At 46.2% G+C, this 16,864-nt stretch overlaps 1 protein-coding gene across 2 annotated transcripts in view; it reads left to right on the forward strand.

Moving 5' to 3' along the window:
- Positions 1-16,864, forward strand: part of GNAL (G protein subunit alpha L) — a 68,842-nt gene that overhangs the window by 21,532 nt on the left and 30,446 nt on the right. The window lies entirely within an intron of this gene.

Below are 16,864 nucleotides of genomic sequence, written 5' to 3' on the forward strand. Positions count from 1 at the left end.
ATGTGAATATGAGTTTTCTCTTGTTTGGTGGACATATGTTTCTTTAAAATACTGTTGTTTGGTCATTTGATGTAGCATGTTTCAAAGAAGAAAATATTTCTTCAGTTTGTCAGAAAATCAATTTTTTTAGTTGTGCCAGAAGAGTGTGTGTGGGTGTACCCCCCCCCAAAAAAAAACCAGTATTTCAAAGTTTCCTCTGCCTGGCATAGTGGCCTTGAGACGTTTTTCATTCTCAGCACTCTCTTTTCCAAAGAAAGCTGACATGGGAGGCTCTGTGTAAGACAGATGGGCCCATGTACATCCCCCTCCCCGGCCCCTTCAGTAGAACACAATTGCCCCATAGGCTCTGTGTCCAGATGGCGGATAAGAATTACTTTTTAAAGCTTTTTACTGCATCCTCTCACGTGACGTTTGTTACTGATAAGCATTCCAACATAGCCAATGAAACCCTTAGAATTTCTAAGAAGACAAAGGTAGCGATGGCAAACCACCTAGAAAAAGTGACTGCGGTATCTGGCATGGCAGGCACGCTGTTGTTTACTTAACTGTGTCTTTAACTGGATGTCGTGGAGGGGAGGTGTCAAGGAAACGATGGGGGACAAAGCTGGGCTTCAGCCTACTGGAGCCTGGGTCCTCCTAGCGCGCTACGATGGCTTACATACTAGAAAAATCTCCCAGAACTGCAGGCTCCTAACTGAAATCAGGTGTTCTCAATCCCCTTCAGATTTACTTATTTATAGATATGCATTTGAGTTCTAAATTTTGTCCTGCATGCTCATCTAAAAGTAATCATGAAACACCTTCTGTGTGGTTCTGATGAAAGGAGACGTTATTCTCAGCATATAATGAGAAATTAACATCAAGATGGATTGATCTGTCATATTTTCTTCTGCTCATGACGAACACACACGTGACAAGGCCGCCCAGATTCCATCTGAAATCCAAAAACAGTAACACCCGTGTGGGTTACTAAGGAACCCAAAGCACCTAATTTGCAAATGTGTTTTTGAGCTATAGAACAATTTTTAATAATAAAAAAATAAAACTCGAGAAACCATTTGCACTGAAGACATATATTTTCATATAGGTATGTTGAAGCCATTGTGAAATGATGGTCATAATTAACTGTCATTAAAAGAACATTGGGAACCAGCTAATGCAGATGGAATTGTAATGCTTTTTCAGAAGCAAAACTTTTTTTTTTTTGGTAGTTTTTAAGCCTACATTCTGTTGTCATACTGGGTCTCTGTGTCAAATAAGATTATATTTACAATTGAGCCAGCACTTACATAAAAAAGGAAATCAGTGTCTAATATTAACTTTTTTCCTGAAAATTCTGTTTTATTTTAATGTGCATACAGGTTTCAGTAATGTTTATTCTGTAGTGCTCTGAAATATTCATCATTTGTACTATTAGATATAATAGTTCTTGAATTTATGTTCTGATGAGCCTCATAAGGGTGATGTTAAGGCAAATGTCTGACATATTCTAATAACACTTGGTTCATTTGAAGACAATTAACTTTTGTTTAAAGAACATATCCATTTTAAAAACCATAACAGTAGCGCTAAATCAAATATTTTAATAGTAAACATAACACGAATTTACTAAATTTCAGATTAAATCCTTGAGAAAATCTTTCTGTGTCACAGTCCAATTCCTTGAGGGTCTTAAGTTTGTTTCTCTATAGATCTAGAATAATTTCTGAACCAAATATTTCCTATCATTAAAAATTAATTTCAGAGTTATTTAAGAAGGAAAAATTAGAAGAAAGTTGGAGTTTCTTGTTCATTATTAAGAATTTGAGATTCTGCATAAGGTTACTGTTTATAATGAAAAGTCTAGAGTATCTCAGAGGGTTCTGAGAATTTCCTCTAAGAATGTCATGCCTGGGTTTACTCTTCACCTTAGACTCCTGAGTGAATCTCGGTTGAACCCTTGTTGTTCAGTCGTGGCCAACTCTTTGGGACTCCATGAACAGCCCTAATGTTGTAACAGGAAGAGGAGTGAGGCTGGCTAGTGGCCTGCCCAGCAGAGGGTGCCTGGGGAGGTCAGGGCGAGCGCTGGAGGTTCTCAGGCCTGGTCTGTCCCCACCTGGGAGAGATTGGAATCTCTGAGAGGGGATACCTGAGTGTTGCATCACTGTCGCTCTGGCTGTGGGTGGAACAGGTTCTGGGGAGGGAGAAGTGAAGTGGGGGGACCATCTCAGAGGCACCTGGAACAGTCCAGACGGAGACACCGGGAAGTCTGGAATGGACAGCTCACTGGCCACTGCCTGTTCACAGTGCTTTGCTCATGAGCACCCGTCCACATGGCCTCGACCCCTTCACTGGCCGACGCCCTGTCTGTGCACCTAGCCAGTCTGCACAGGAAGTGGTAGGAGACACACAGGCCAGGTGGTGGGCATGACAGAACGTGCACTATTTGATCACTTACAAAGTGGAACAATACTGCAATTGCTCCACCAAAACTCTTAGCGCAATACCAGACAATTAGTGTGCCAAGTTGCTCAGTTGTGTCTGACTCTTTGCAACCCCATAGACTGTAGTCCGCCAGGCTCCTCTGTCCATGGGATTCTCCAGGCAAGAATACTGGAGTGGGTTGCCATGCCCTTCTTTAGAGGATATCTTCCTGACCCAGGGATCAAACCTGCGTCTCTTCTGACTCCTGCATTGGCAGACAGGTTCCTTACCACTAGTGCCACCTGGGAAGCCCATAGAGAATCAGTGATGAATTAAACTGGAGTATTAATTGGTTTGTTTGGTGTTTTATTCCCAAAATGTGGGTATTATATTAGCTCCCTTAAAGGTGTGTTTTGCTAGCATTTCTAAGGGCCGGTGGATAAGTGAGACTTAGTGAGCAATCAGAGAGCAGTCAGGTAAGTCAGGGCTCTGTTGTCATCACCCGTCTCCTAAATGGATGTTTATCACAAGTCCTCCTCCAGAGGATCTTCCCAACCCAGGGATCAAACCTGAGTCTCCTGCATTGCAGGCAGATGCTTTAACATCTGAGCCACCAGGGAAGCCCTGCTGCTGCTAAGTCACTTCAGTCGTGTCCGACTCTGTGCGACCCCATAGACGGCAGCCCACCAGGCTCCCCAGTCCCTGGGATTCTCCAGGCAAGAACACTGGAGTGGGTTGCCATTTCCTTCTCCAATGCATGAAAGTGAAAAGTGAAAGTGAAGTCGCTCAGTCATGTCCGACTCCTAGCGACCCTATGGACTGCAGCCCACTAGGCCCCTCAGTCCATGGGATTTTCCAGGCAAGAGTACTGGAATGGGTTGCCATTGCCTTCTCCGGGGAAGCCCTGGGCAGAGTCAAAAATATTATATTCTGCAGAAAATATTTTGATCTGGGATAAATTTATAGTTTATAGTAAAAATGTAAAGAAAAACAAAAGTGGGATATTAAAATACATAAGAGTCTATCAGAAACAATTTTCTCTTCCTTGTTTTTCATCTTGTTTTGGCGGTGTCGGTCTGCTGGTTTGATATCAGTGAAAACAAGGCCTCAGCTCCCGAAGCCTTCAGGCCATGTCCTGAATCCAGTGATCACAATGTCTCTGTTATCCTCCCAGCCCTCGTCGGGGATAGGAGCTCAGAGGAGGCGGTTGACTGCTCCAGAGTCAGAGTTCAGGACTGGAGCCCAGTGGCCTGACTCCAAAGCCTGCCATGTGGCCTTCCTGGGCTCCAGAATCGGCAGTCCACCCCCATCGCCGGGTCAGCCTGGTTCCAGCTGCGGGCGGAGAGGCATAGTCAGGCCGGGTGCAGCCCCTTGAAACAGCCTGGCAAGAGGAAGTTTCCCAGAAGAGCAGGGTGGTCTCTGGAGTCACTGTGGTCAACCTCCAGCATGCCGGAGACAGTCAGCTCTGGCGGCCACTGCTTTCTCTTAGGAGCAAAAATGCAAGTGATTGAAAATGAAACTTCGGGAATTACTGGGTCATTCACCCATTCGAGTAGAATTTCCCAGAGGCCTCTTAGGTGAAGAGTAGGGTGACCTGGAAACAGGAACATCCTAGTGACCAGGATGCAGATCTGCCCCAGAGAACAGTTTATCCATCAAACTCTTGCTGCAAGTTGGCCACTTTCATGGGACATTCTTGCAGCTTTATTCGTCCCATTGCATCATATTTGCAGACATTTACCTGTGCAGTCAATTAATTAATCAAGATGAAAAATATCAACGAGGGATTATTTTTCCACTCCCTTGAAGAAGTGTTGTGCAGCTTCCTGAGCTGGTCAAAGACACCTCTAATAGCCTGTTGTTGAACTAAATAGGCCATTAGAACGTGGACATCACCCCATTAGGGCCTCTTCCCAGCTTTTGGTTTACACTCTTCCCCAGGGTCCCAGATAGCCTGTGTTACATTACTTGGATGTAGTATAAGAATATCTCTGTGGTAAGTTTCTATTTTAAATTTTTGTAGCTTCTTATACTGTAATATCTGGCATTGCTCTGTCAGGTCTTGAATCCAGTCCCTTAAGTAGAGGCATTCTTGTGTTGTCACATCTGTGCGCTTCTTTCCAGGTGTTTATCCTTATAGGCTATTAGGATATGTTTGAATCCTATTACACAAGGCCATCTTTCAGAGAAAATGTATAAAAAGTTTTTATTATGTCCCTGATAGTTTAGAAAGGATACTTTTTTTTGTCAAATTTAAGATGTGCTAACTCTGGGACTTTAAATATTTTAAGGTCTTCAAAAAAAATTCAATGCCAGTGGGAACCTCTTTGGCCCTTGAAAATAATATAGTGCAGCCATAAAGAGATATAAACTGTTTGGCCTCTCTCCAAACAGTTTTTAGGATTATTCCAGCCAGCCCCAGTGAATTGGGGTGCAGCAGGATGAACCCAGATCTGATGGACTCAAGCCAGTTCTTGGCAGGACACAGCCTGTTAGCCGACTTGCCTTTGAATTTTCCCGTCTGTAAAATGGGGACAGTAGTATCAGCCTCGTGGCATTACTTGAGAATGAGTCGTATCTGGGGAGAAAGCTTGGGAATTTAAAGACCAGAACAGCCATGAATCATTATGGTTATTACCATTGACCAAGTACAAAAGCGAGAACCAGAAAGGAACTTTAGTTACAATAAAAGTGTGCTGAAAATCCAATTTGACTTATATATTTTTGCCAACCCTCCCTCCTGGCCCAGAAGACAGGGGTCACCCCCAGGCCTAAGCAACCGATGACAGGTGTTACTCCCAAGTGTCTTTCCTTTTAATCAACTCAGAGCCCAGGACCACAGGATTAATATTCTACAAGTTCCATTTTATTTTTTTATACTTTTATTTATTTATTTATTTGGCTGCTCCTGGTCTTGGTCGTGGCATGTGGGATCTAGTTCCCAGACCAGGGATTGAACCCGGGTCCTCTGCATTTAGAGCTCAGAGTCCCAGATACGTCTGGACCACCAGGAAAGTCCCCTACAAGTTCCATTTTAAATATCAACCAGTGAATGACTAAAGCTTTTCAGGGCTTTTTATGGTTGCTTCAAATTAAGATTTACGTGTAGGGAAAATATGTTTTCTTTCTCATTATCAACATTTCCTCTTATAGGCATCTTTTCAACATCACATCCATGTCCACTGCAGATAAAGCGTCTCTTGACCTGTGCATAAGAAACTGGACTCAGAAATGCCTAACCGTTGAGTGAAGCTCTGATTAGCTCTGAAGGGTCCTTTGTGTCACCCAAGCCAGGGAAACCAACCCAGGGCTGAGGGAACCTTATCACTCTGCACCTTTAAAGTGTGGAATTTCTGAAACTGCCATGTGTCTTATAATAGATACGCACATTTAATGTGACAGCATTCTCCTCCCATACACCCCCTCACCCCCCAGAATCTATTATTAAAACTGTAGTACATCCAGAGTGGAAGAAATACAGCATTTTGTAGGAAATTAAACATCATATTGCTTCAAAAAAAAAAGAAAAGAGCAGTTGTAGACATGTTCTTGGCTAATTGTATAATTCTTTAAAAAAAACATCATTTTACATAATGAACAAATTACTGAGTTCTTTGAAGATAAACCTTGTCCTTGTATACCACCAAGGACTGAAAAGATGTATTTGATCATAACGGAAAGGAGATTCTGAGCTGCACACAGTAGACTCATCCAAGTACCAGATCTTTTTTTCTTCATGCTGCCATTTTTGAGGAACACCTATGAGATTTATGGCTACTGCCAGAGGGGCAGAGATTACAATGGATTTCAAGATTATTTGTTTTAATTAATAAAATTAGTGTTGTCGTTAGGAACGTGTAACAGGAAACATAGTGGCCCAGTTGTTGGAACCGAAGGCTGACACAGCCCAAATGCCCATCCGTAGGACATGGACTGAGACCCTGCGGGGACCCGTGAGAGACGGGTGCGGCATCAGTGGACTCCACGCGCACCTCGACATGGGTGGGTTTCCGTGTGTTGATGTTGAACCAACTGAAATGATGGAAGTTTATGTGAAGAACAACACCATTCTATGACTTTCAGAAATAAGCAGAAGTAAGGACTGTGCTGTTTCAGCACACATACTGGGTTGGCCAAAAAGTTCATTTGGGCTTTTCATAAGATGTTATGCAAAAACCCAAACAAACTTTTTGAGCAACCCAATATATTTGTGATAATTTCTGTAAAAGAGAAAAGAATGAGCATCGCAGTGTTCGGGGCAACAGAGAGGACGCGGGAGAGACATGTGGAATGTTCTGGTATGGGGGACAGAAGGGGTGCAATGTTTTCACTGTGTTATAGACAAACACAAAGCAAAGCAAAAGAGGACTCTGTGAGGACCAGTGATGACCTGCGTCACCCCCCCAGTTCTGGCCACCTGCGGTCCACAGTAAAGATAAATTGGAGTTTTCTAATTTCAGTTCAGTTCAGTCGCTCAGTCATGTCCTACTCTTTGCGACCCCATGGACTGCAGCACACCAGGCTTCCCTGTCCATCACCAACTCCCAGAGCTTACTCAAACTCATGTCCATCGAGTTGGTGATGCCATCCAACCATCTCATCCTCTCTTGTCCCCTTCTCCTCCTGCATTCAGTCTTTCCCAGCATCGGGTTCTTTCCAGTGAGTCAGTTCTTGGAATCAGGTGGCCAAAGTATTGGAGTTTCTGCTTCAGCATCAGTCCTTCCAATGAATATTCAGGACTTATTTCCTTTAGGATTGACTGGTTTGATCTTGCAGCCCAAGGGACTCTCAGAGTCTTCTCCAACACCACAGTTCAAAAGCATCAATTCTTTGGCGCTCAGCTTTCTTTATAGTCCAACTCTCACATCCATACATAACTATTGGAAAAACCACAGCTTTGGCTGGATGGACCTTTGTTGGCAAAGTAATGTCTCTGCTTTTTAATATGCTATCTAGGTTGGTCATAGCTTTTCTTCCAAGGAGCAAGCATATTTATAATTAGAAGATAATAAATTTTCTAATTTATTAGCCTGTATTCTTTGTGCCCTGCTCCCTCTCAGAGGGAAATTTATGAGATGATCTCAAAGGGGTCATGTGAGCAAAATGCCTGATAAAGAAAATCCTGAGCCTTGAGGATTTTGCTGGGACTTGCATTTCTTGTGATAGAGGATGATGCTGTGAGATTCGCTGGCACAACATGGTCAAGGTGCTTCCTCATGAAGACAGGCTCCGAGTGTGCAGGAGACACGGTGGGAAATAAATCCCTGCATGCTGGAGTAACTGTCCTTCCAGGAGCTCCGTGTCACATCCTGGCAGTCACTCTTGTGGTTAATGGGACACTAATTCCAGAGGCTGATGCTGTCCCCTTCCTTTTTTATTATGAATATTATAAGCCAGGTGATTTTGAAAGTATTTTAAACTTTCAACATTCCTGAGCCGGAGGCTGCCCACCCCTTCCCAGCAGCCACACTCCCTGTGCCTCAGTGTGTCCGTCTCTACAATGAGCATAACAGCGCTCCCTCCTCCCCGAACTCTGTGCAGATTGAGTTGAGTCAGTATATGCAGAAAGCTGGGCTCCACATTTGCTGTACTCTGTACTCCCGATTAGCTGTGCAGAAGAGAAGCGTTTTTTAATCAAATGTTTGTTATGTGTCTGCAAAGCCAAAACACTGCTGATTTCAGAGTGGCTGCGTCACCATATGAGACCACAGCCAGCCCTATCTCAGTTAGCACGTCCTCCACGCCACACTGACCACACACAGGAAGTAAAGGTGTAATGAGAGCCACAGATGTAAACCACATGTGTAATTTTACCCCCAAGTAGCCACAGTTTTACAAAATGAAAAGAAACAAGTGAAGTTTAACAATATGTTTTACTTAACATGATTTACCCCATGTATTCCTGTAACATACGATCTCCAGAAGCTATTTATGAGATATTTTAATCATCTTTTTTCTTAGTCTTTAAACTCTGTTGTGCACTGCACATGTCCAGACATCTCACGCTGAGGAAGCCACATGCCAGGTGCCCAAGGACCCCATCACCGTGGCTGCCGCTGCAGACAGTTGGGGCTGGACCAGAGGCTGGGGCAGAGGAAACAGAGGTTTCTTCTCCGCCAGCCTGCATGGTGGTGCTGTGGCAGGTGCGGGCCACTGGCTGTTCACTGGGCCTCCCTGAGCCCACGCTGCAACCCTGATGTCCACGTGGCTGTCAGAGACCAGGCTGGTGGGGAGGGGGCCTGGCCTGGCCCTGGCAGTGTGTGTCCTCCTTGACGAGTAGGCACCACCCCGTTCACCCTCCCAGTGCTGACCAGAGCTGCTTCTCTTATAGAGCCTCCTCGGCCGCACTTCTGTGTCTGCAAGTTGGGCAGTGGGTGACATGTCCACCACTTGGCATGGCTCTGACCATCTCCCAGCCTCTCTGTCTCCCGTGTTGTCCGCCGTCGCCTGTCTCAGGGACAGTTAGCCACGTGGCCCTTGTCCATGCTTGTAGGTGGATTGCCAGCGGCCAGGCCTGGTTTACCTGTGAGACCTGCCTTTCCACCACCTGTTGTGATGGAAAGCGCTGCACGCCCCGCACTGTTGTGTGTACGCGTGTCCTTCTGGACACCACTGCCAAGGAAGAGCCACGCCGTCTGGATCGCTCAAGCAGAGGCAGATTGTGCGACTTTGTTCTTTTCATTGTCACTTATGCATGCACTTTTTTAGGGCATTGAGTAATTCACTGAAAACATACAAATTAGCATTGTACTTGTGAGCCACAAAATTGGCTCTGGTCTGTGTGTGTTTAGAAAAGGCTGTGTTATGAATCTGAATAGGATACATGGTTGGGGGGGATTCCTTTTCAGCTCAGTGGGGAGAAAAGCCAGTTCCCAGTTCCTGAGCCTTAAAGGAACTCACTGTGCTGTTCAGTTGGATTGTGAGAGTGAGCTGGGCTGGGTGTCTGTCCAGGAGGGAGTCAGAGACGTGGGAGAAAGTGAGTGACTCACAGTGTGCAGAGAATTCGAGTGTGGAAACAGGGGATGAGCAAGATGCATTACTCAGTCGCTACTATTTAAAACTGGGGCCCAGAAGACAGTGAGCACATGGTGTTTGCAGAGAGAAAGTTCCAGATATTGTAGCATCGTTAGTCTCTCCAGAGTCTAAAATTGCTGTGATTCATACTTTCTGTCTGTCCCGTGCTTAGTTATTGTCCCTTATCAGCCATTTGAAAGGAGATCTTTCTTTCCCAGCTTTAGTTCACCAAAGGCTTCCAGATCATTCTTTTTGCCCCAGTGGGATTTGGAGATCAAGTCTAGAAGGAAAGTGTGTGCTCAGTCGCTCAGTCGTGTCTGACTCTTTGTGATTCCATCAACTGTAGCCACCAGGCTCCTCTGTCCATGGGATTCTCCAGGCAAGACTACTGGAGTGGGCTGCCCTTCTCTTCTCCAGGGCATCTTCCCAACCCAGGGATTGAATCCGGGTCTCCTGCATTGCAGGCAGATTCTTTACCATCTGAGAGGAGAGCTTGGGTAGGTTGACCTGGCTTCTGCGGGCTCCCCTGGCTTCATCCCTGGGAAGCTCCTCCTAGATGCTAAAAGTGGAGGGAGCGGGGAGGAGGCATCCTGGGGCAGGTAGGGGGCTGGGCTGCTCCAGGGCAAATCTGTGTGCCTGGAGCCACCCAACGGGTAGAACACGTGGCAGCGGTACATGTTAGCATTCTGACGATCCGAGGAAACAGGGTGCTGGGCTGTGCTTAGAGGTGCCAGCTTGGGTGCCCAGGTGCTTCCACCCCAGCCCAGCACCAGCCAGCGAGGACCCATGGAGCACCTTGGTCCCAAGGAGTTCCTCACCCAGACTTTGCAAGGGTTTTCTTTTTCTCTCTCAAGCATACAATTCATCATCTTAGGTAAAAGGAGTCAATTGCATTGTTCCTGTTTTGTCTTGGTTTTCTTGCCACATGTCTTTCTTGAATTGGATCCACGTCATCATATGTAAGGCCATAAGGGGTGATTCTGACCAGAGACCCGGACTGAGTCCCCCTCTAGCAAAATATCAGGCGGTGTCGGCCCTGAAGGGGTTACAGTGCCTGCTCCTCCGGCTGAGCCCCGTGTTGAGCTGTTATTGAATCTTGAAAGATTTCCACCCACCTCCCGCCCACTCTGCTGGCAAGTGAAAGACGTTTGAATTCGTTTCTCAAGGGAGAAAATGATTAAAGTGAAAGAAAATGACTGTTCCCTGTTCTGAAAAGGAGAGGGGAGAGGGGGCTGTGACCCTCCCATGCTGCTCTGTACCTAGGGAGAGCGGGATGGGGTGTCAGGAGCATCCGCCCCGGAAACCAGGCAGAGGAAGCCAGTCCCAGCTGCCTTGCGTGCCTGGTCAGCTCAGAATCCAAGGTCCTGAAACAGAGCAGGGGCTGCACGACTCAGAGACCCCAAATAACTGAAATGCAGGAGGGAGAGTGTAGGGGAAGGAAGGGAAACTCAGTTGATGTCTCCGCCCCTTGAGCCCTAGAACTGCCAATGGAAATGAATCTGATTTGGGGTTCCATCTGAATGAGAAGTAATGGTACTTTCACACATGACTCAGGATTGTGTGGTCCTGATGGTCCTCACACATCTCCATTTAAATCTTTTGTATTTAATGAGCATCATTTTATAATTTGTTAGTTCAGCTCACCTTTTTGCATCCCTTGCACCTTTTTGCAAGCTAATGAAACTATTCAGGCTGTGTTCGTGGAGCCCCAGCTGTGCTTGGAGCATCCGATTAAGGGCTCAGGAAGTGGAGTTGAGATTTCTAAAATAATCCCTGTTCTCAAGCTCATGGTCTAAAAAGTAGAAAGATGAGACCAGCACGCATGAAAAGCTGCAGATCAAGAGATCCTAGGATTTCACCAAATCCTAGACTAAAATTGTTTCTGTGTGCATGCTAAGCCGCTTCAAGTCATGTCCAACTCTTTGCAGCCCCATAGACTGTAGCCCGCCAGGCTCCTCTGTCCATGGAATTCTCCAGGCAAGAATACTGAAGCGGGTAGCTATTCTCTTCTCCAGGGGATCCTCCCGACCCAGGGATTGAAGTTGGGCCTCCTGCATTGCAGGCAGATCCTTTACCATCGTCTGAACCACCAGGGAAGCCCAAGTATGAATGTGCTTATATGTATAGAAGACTTTGGCATCATTGGGCAGCCTCATTAACTAACAAACGCTCAACCTGAATGGGTGGTTTCCTGTGTTGGTGATCACGTGCCTCAGTCAGTTTTTATGTGGTGACTTTCTTGTGTGTACTTGGCAAGCTCAGTGGGCTCGTGGGCCCATGCGCAGGGCCAGCTCTTCAACAGGAAAGGCAGAGAGGGTGGATAGGGCCCCTAGTCCCACTGTCTTCCACAGACTTCCCTGTTTATCTCCTACTGCCCCAGTAAATAACTCTTATTAAACCCTGAGCCAACCCCATAATCAAGCCTTCGAGCTCTGAAGCAGCCTGAGAACTTGGCGGCCCTGAGGCATTATTCCCAGATCAGCATCTCAGGATCATCTAGGGAGCTTTTAAAGCAAGATCCCTCTGCCTGCCCTCAGAGACTTTGAGTAGGAACTCTCCGGGGAAGGTCCTAGGAATCTGTGTGTTTGAAAAGCTCCTTGAGGTTTCCCCTGCGCCCTCAGGTAGAGATGGGCTCCTGTGTGGTTCTCAGCCCTGGGTGGGCCCAGCTGCAGCAGTGGACTTGCAGTGCCTCCTAATCTCAGGGTATGGGGGCTGCTGGGCATAAATGTAGCTATACTTCACCATCACAGTGATAACTGCACTTTCCTGTAGGTATTTTTACATTTACAATTCAAGATAGGTCTTGATTCATTCAAAGTCAGCAACAGCATTTTTGCTTGAAGACAGAATGTGTGATAAATATGAAGGATTGGTCATAATGAGGGCTTGACGCCTCTTCCATTAGGACACCTGTGCCCCCTTGAGTGGGTGGTCCAGCCCTGGGCAGGGTGGCCTGAGCCTCCTCGGCCTGTCCCTCTGCTCCCACCCCTGCCAGACCTATGGGGACACAAGTGGATTGCACATCAGGGCTTCCCTGGTGGCTCAGTGGTAAAGAACCTGCCTGCAGTGCGGGAGACCCAGGTTTGATTCCTGAGTCAGGAAGATCCCCTGATGCAGGAATGGCTACCCATTCCAGTATTCTTTCTTGGGAAATCCCATGGACACAGGAGCCTGGCGGGCTATAGTCTATAGGGTTGCAAAGAGTCAAGACACAACTGAGTGACTAACACTTTTATTTTTCACTTTCAACTTGAATAGAAAATAAGGAAGAAAGATAGAAGGACTCAGGTCACTGATGAGAACATGAGAAGAAAATTCTAGGAAAACAAGTTCAAGGTTTCAGTTTACTAGAAATGGAAAAGGGCCCAGGAAAGGTGTTCTTTTCTAAAATATAGTGAGATGCCACATGTATTCAAGGTCAAAAAATTAAAGTGGGGAATGGTTTCTAATGGTGTGACTAGAATCACTGAGTGGAGTGTGGGGGCAGGGGGCTCACCCTGGGCCCTCACCCCTGTGCCTGGGACAGGAGAGGCCTCCAGGACAGTTGTCATGGCTCTGATTCCCGCTGTGACATCACTGAGTCCCTGGAGGGGGATGTTTACCAGCTGGTTTCTCTGCATCCTGGTGCAGATGCTTCAGGATTCCTGACTCTGAGTGAATCTTCACTCTACGCAGGCCGGGGGGCGGGGCCTGTGGGGGTGAATCCTCAACTCCATGTGGTGCGGGGGGCATGTGAGGGTGGGTGAGCCTGTTTGGCCTTGATCTATGAGACCCTTGGGCATTTATTATCATGTCCAACTCTGTGGTTTGCAGCCTGTTGGTTTTTCTATCAAAACTGTTTCAGTGCTTCGTCAAAGGAAGGGAAGGACCACTCAGGATGCACAGAGCAAGGTGCCCTGAGGGAAAGGGTGCTGTGTCCCTTTAGTCCTGGAAAGGGCAGCTCAGGGTCAGAGGCTGGCTGGACCCAGTAGCCATGCCTGGGACCCTAACAAGGGTTTCCAGGAGAGCAAACAGGGCCGGCAAGGTGTTTTTCTGTAGCCATAGCAGAGCCGTAGACACCCAGGCGGGAGGGGGTCCCAGAGGAGCCATGAGGGACCCGAAGTGCCTTCCCAGCAGAAGGCTGATTATCAAGAGATCACGCTTGTTTGTTTGAAACAAATGAGCTGATTTCTCTCCTGGGTGTTTTTCTTGGTAAAACATTTTAACGGCTTTCAGAAAAAAAGAAATCAGAAGCCTATAACCAACACCACACAATCTAAATAAGATGCTACCCCTGTATTGTATCCCCTCCCTCAATTAGTATTCCCTCCCCCATGTAATACCCATCCTCCGGATAATATCCCCTCCCTCATGTAGTATCCCCCTCCCCCATGCAAGGAAATCAGAGACTAGATTTTCTTGTTGGGGGGTGATGGCAATACACGGACGCATGTATAGAGCACATGACCCACTTGGATAAGACGTCATCGTTAGAGAGCACCCAGGTTAGCTTGCAGGTGTCATCAAGACTTGGTGGCTCCCTGGTTTTGCGTCTCCCACCCAGTCAGTGAAGCCACCCTCTTCTAGGCTCCTGACTGTTACCACCTTCATCGCTCAGGTCCTACAAGTTCTTTGAGTTTAATTCCACCTCCTTTGGAGACCTCTCCAATCTGCTCTGAAATGGATCATCTCTCCCTTTCCTGAACTCCTGCAGCTTTCACTTCCCTGTGGCTCTGGCTCCGGTCACTGTATTATACCCAGTACTTACTGCCCTTCATTGTTACCTAGTTATTCGGTGTCTCAGTCATTTTGTGTTAATTTCTTGGGACCAGGAGTCGTGGCTCATTCTGCTGGTCCCTGTCCTCAGCTCCTCACTGGGTCCTGGGGATATAATCCACATAGTTTCAAGCTCCTTGAGGACAGGGCCACCTCCACACTCACCATGGTCTCCCAGCCCCCAACACAGAACCTGGCACAGAAAAGGAACTCAGTAAATATTTGGTGAATGCTTGGTTGATTGTTGGCCCTCAGGAAATACTTTGGCTATGATGACAAATTTTGAGGGAGAAGGTTATCCTTGTTTTACAATATCTTTGACAGACCATTATCACAGTGAACATTCCATGCAAGATTGTTGAGAGTTCACTTGTGGGAGAATGAATGTGAAAGTTGCTCAGTCGTGTTCACCTCTTTGCTATCCCATGGACTGTAGCCTGCCAAGCTCCTCCATCCATGGGATTTTCCACACAAGAATACTGGAGTGGGTTGCCATTTCCTTCTCCATGGGAGAGAGAACAGGACAAAAAATTTTAATATAACTTAGTAAGGACTTGTTACAGTATTGAAATATATCATTTTCCAACAAAAATTCATGTGAATTTGAGAAATAACCTAGGTTGAACTAACCCTACAATATGCATAACCTCACACCACACACAGAAGTTAACGCAAAATGGACCAATGGCCTAAATCTAAGAGTTAAAACCATCAAATGCTTAGAAGAAAATATAGGCATACGTCTTCATGACTTTGGATTTGATAGTGATTTCTTAGATGTGACACCAGAAACTCAATCAACAAAAGAAAAAATAAACACGTTGGACTTGATCAAAATTTAAAATGTTTATGGGACTCCCCTGGTGGTCCAGTGGTTAAGACTCCATGCTTCCACTGCAGGGCATGCAGGTACAATCCCTGGTGGGGGAACTAAAATCCCATGTGCTACAAGGTGTGGCCAATAAAAGAAGAAAAAACGGGGAAACAATGGAAACAGTGACAGGTTTTATTTTCTTGGGCCCCAAATCACTGCGGACAGTGACTGCAGCCACAAAATTAAAAGATGGTTGCTCTTTGGAAGAAAAGCTATGACAGACCTGCTGCTTCTAAGTCGCTTCAGTCATGTCCGACTCTGTGCAACCCCAGAGACGGCAGCCCACCAGGCTCCCCCGTCCCTGGGATTCTCCAGGCAAGAACACTGGAGTGGGTTGCCATTTCCTTCTCTGCATATTCAAAAGCAGAGACATCACTTTACCAACAAAGGTCCATGGAGTCAAAGCTATGGTTTTTCCAGTAGTCGTGTACGGATGTGAGAGTTGGACCATAAAGAAGGCTGAGTGCTGAAGAATTGATGCTTTCGAACTGTAGTATTGGAGAAGACTCTTGAGAACCCCTTGGACTGCAAGGAGATCAAATCAGTCAATCCTAAAGGAAATCAGTCCTGAATATTTATTGGAAGGACTGATGCTGAAGCTGAAGCTCCCATACTTTGTCCACCTGATGCAAAGAGCCAGCTCATTGGAAAAGACCCTGATGCTGAAAAAGATTGAGGGCAGGAGGAGAAGGGGACAACAGAGGACAACATGTTTGGATACTATCACTGACTCAATGGACATGAGTTTGAACAAACTCCAGGAGATGGTGAAGGACAGGGAAGCTGAAGTCTATGGGGTCGCAAGGAGTCAAGCATGACTAAGCGACTGAACAACAACCATCTGTGTTCAAGTTTAAATCAGAATCACATTCAAGAGCTGGATGAGAGTGAAAACTTTGTCACACAGGCCTCACTGCTCAACTCCGTTAAGGTTGTTGTTGTCTTTCAGTTGCTAAGGTATGTCCGACTCTCTGTGACCCTGTGGATTGCAGCACATCAGGCTTCCTTGTCCTTCACTATCTCCTGGAGTTTGCTCACATTCATGTTCTTTGAGTTAGGATGCCATCCAACCATCTTATCCTCTGCCACCCCCTTTTCCTCCTGCCTTCAGTCTTCCCCAGCATCAGGGTCTTCTCCAGCGAGTCAGCTCTTCACATCAGGTGGCCAAAGTATTGGAGCTTCAGCATCAATGCTTCCAATGAATAAATGTTTAATATAGCTACTAAGTACTGAGATTAATTAAGCACGATAAATCAAAAGTTCCAACTAAATAACTCTTGTAAAATGGTTCTACACGTTTCTCTTGCGAAAGGAGGCCTTCTCCTAGGTATACACCCAAGAGAGTTAAAAACACACATTTCCACAAATATTTGTACAGGAACGTTCATAGCAGCGCTGTTCACAACAGCAGAACAGTGCAGCAACTGAATGTCCATCAAAGGATGAGTGGATGAACACATGTGGTCTGTCCACACGGTGGGATCTTATTTGGTCAAAAGAAGAATGAAGCACTGACCCATGTTACAGACTTGAAAACTTGTTAAATGAAACAAGCCTAACAAAAAGCCACATAGCGTATGAAGTCCATTTGTGTGAAATGTCCAGAACAGGCAGGTCGGTGGAGACAGGAGGTGGACTCATGGTTCAGGGGCAGAGGGAGGTTAGAATGAGGAGTGAGTGACTGCTCCTGGGTACAGGGTTTCTTTGAGGTGATGTGTGTGTGTGCTCAGTTGTGTTCCAACTCTTTGCAATCCCATGGACTTTAGCCTGCTAGGCTCTTCTTTCCATGGAATTCTCCAGGCAAGAATACTGGAGTGG

This window comes from Bos mutus, chromosome 24 (assembly GCF_027580195.1).
Source record: "Bos mutus isolate GX-2022 chromosome 24, NWIPB_WYAK_1.1, whole genome shotgun sequence".
Classification (NCBI taxonomy): Eukaryota; Metazoa; Chordata; class Mammalia; order Artiodactyla; family Bovidae; genus Bos; species Bos mutus.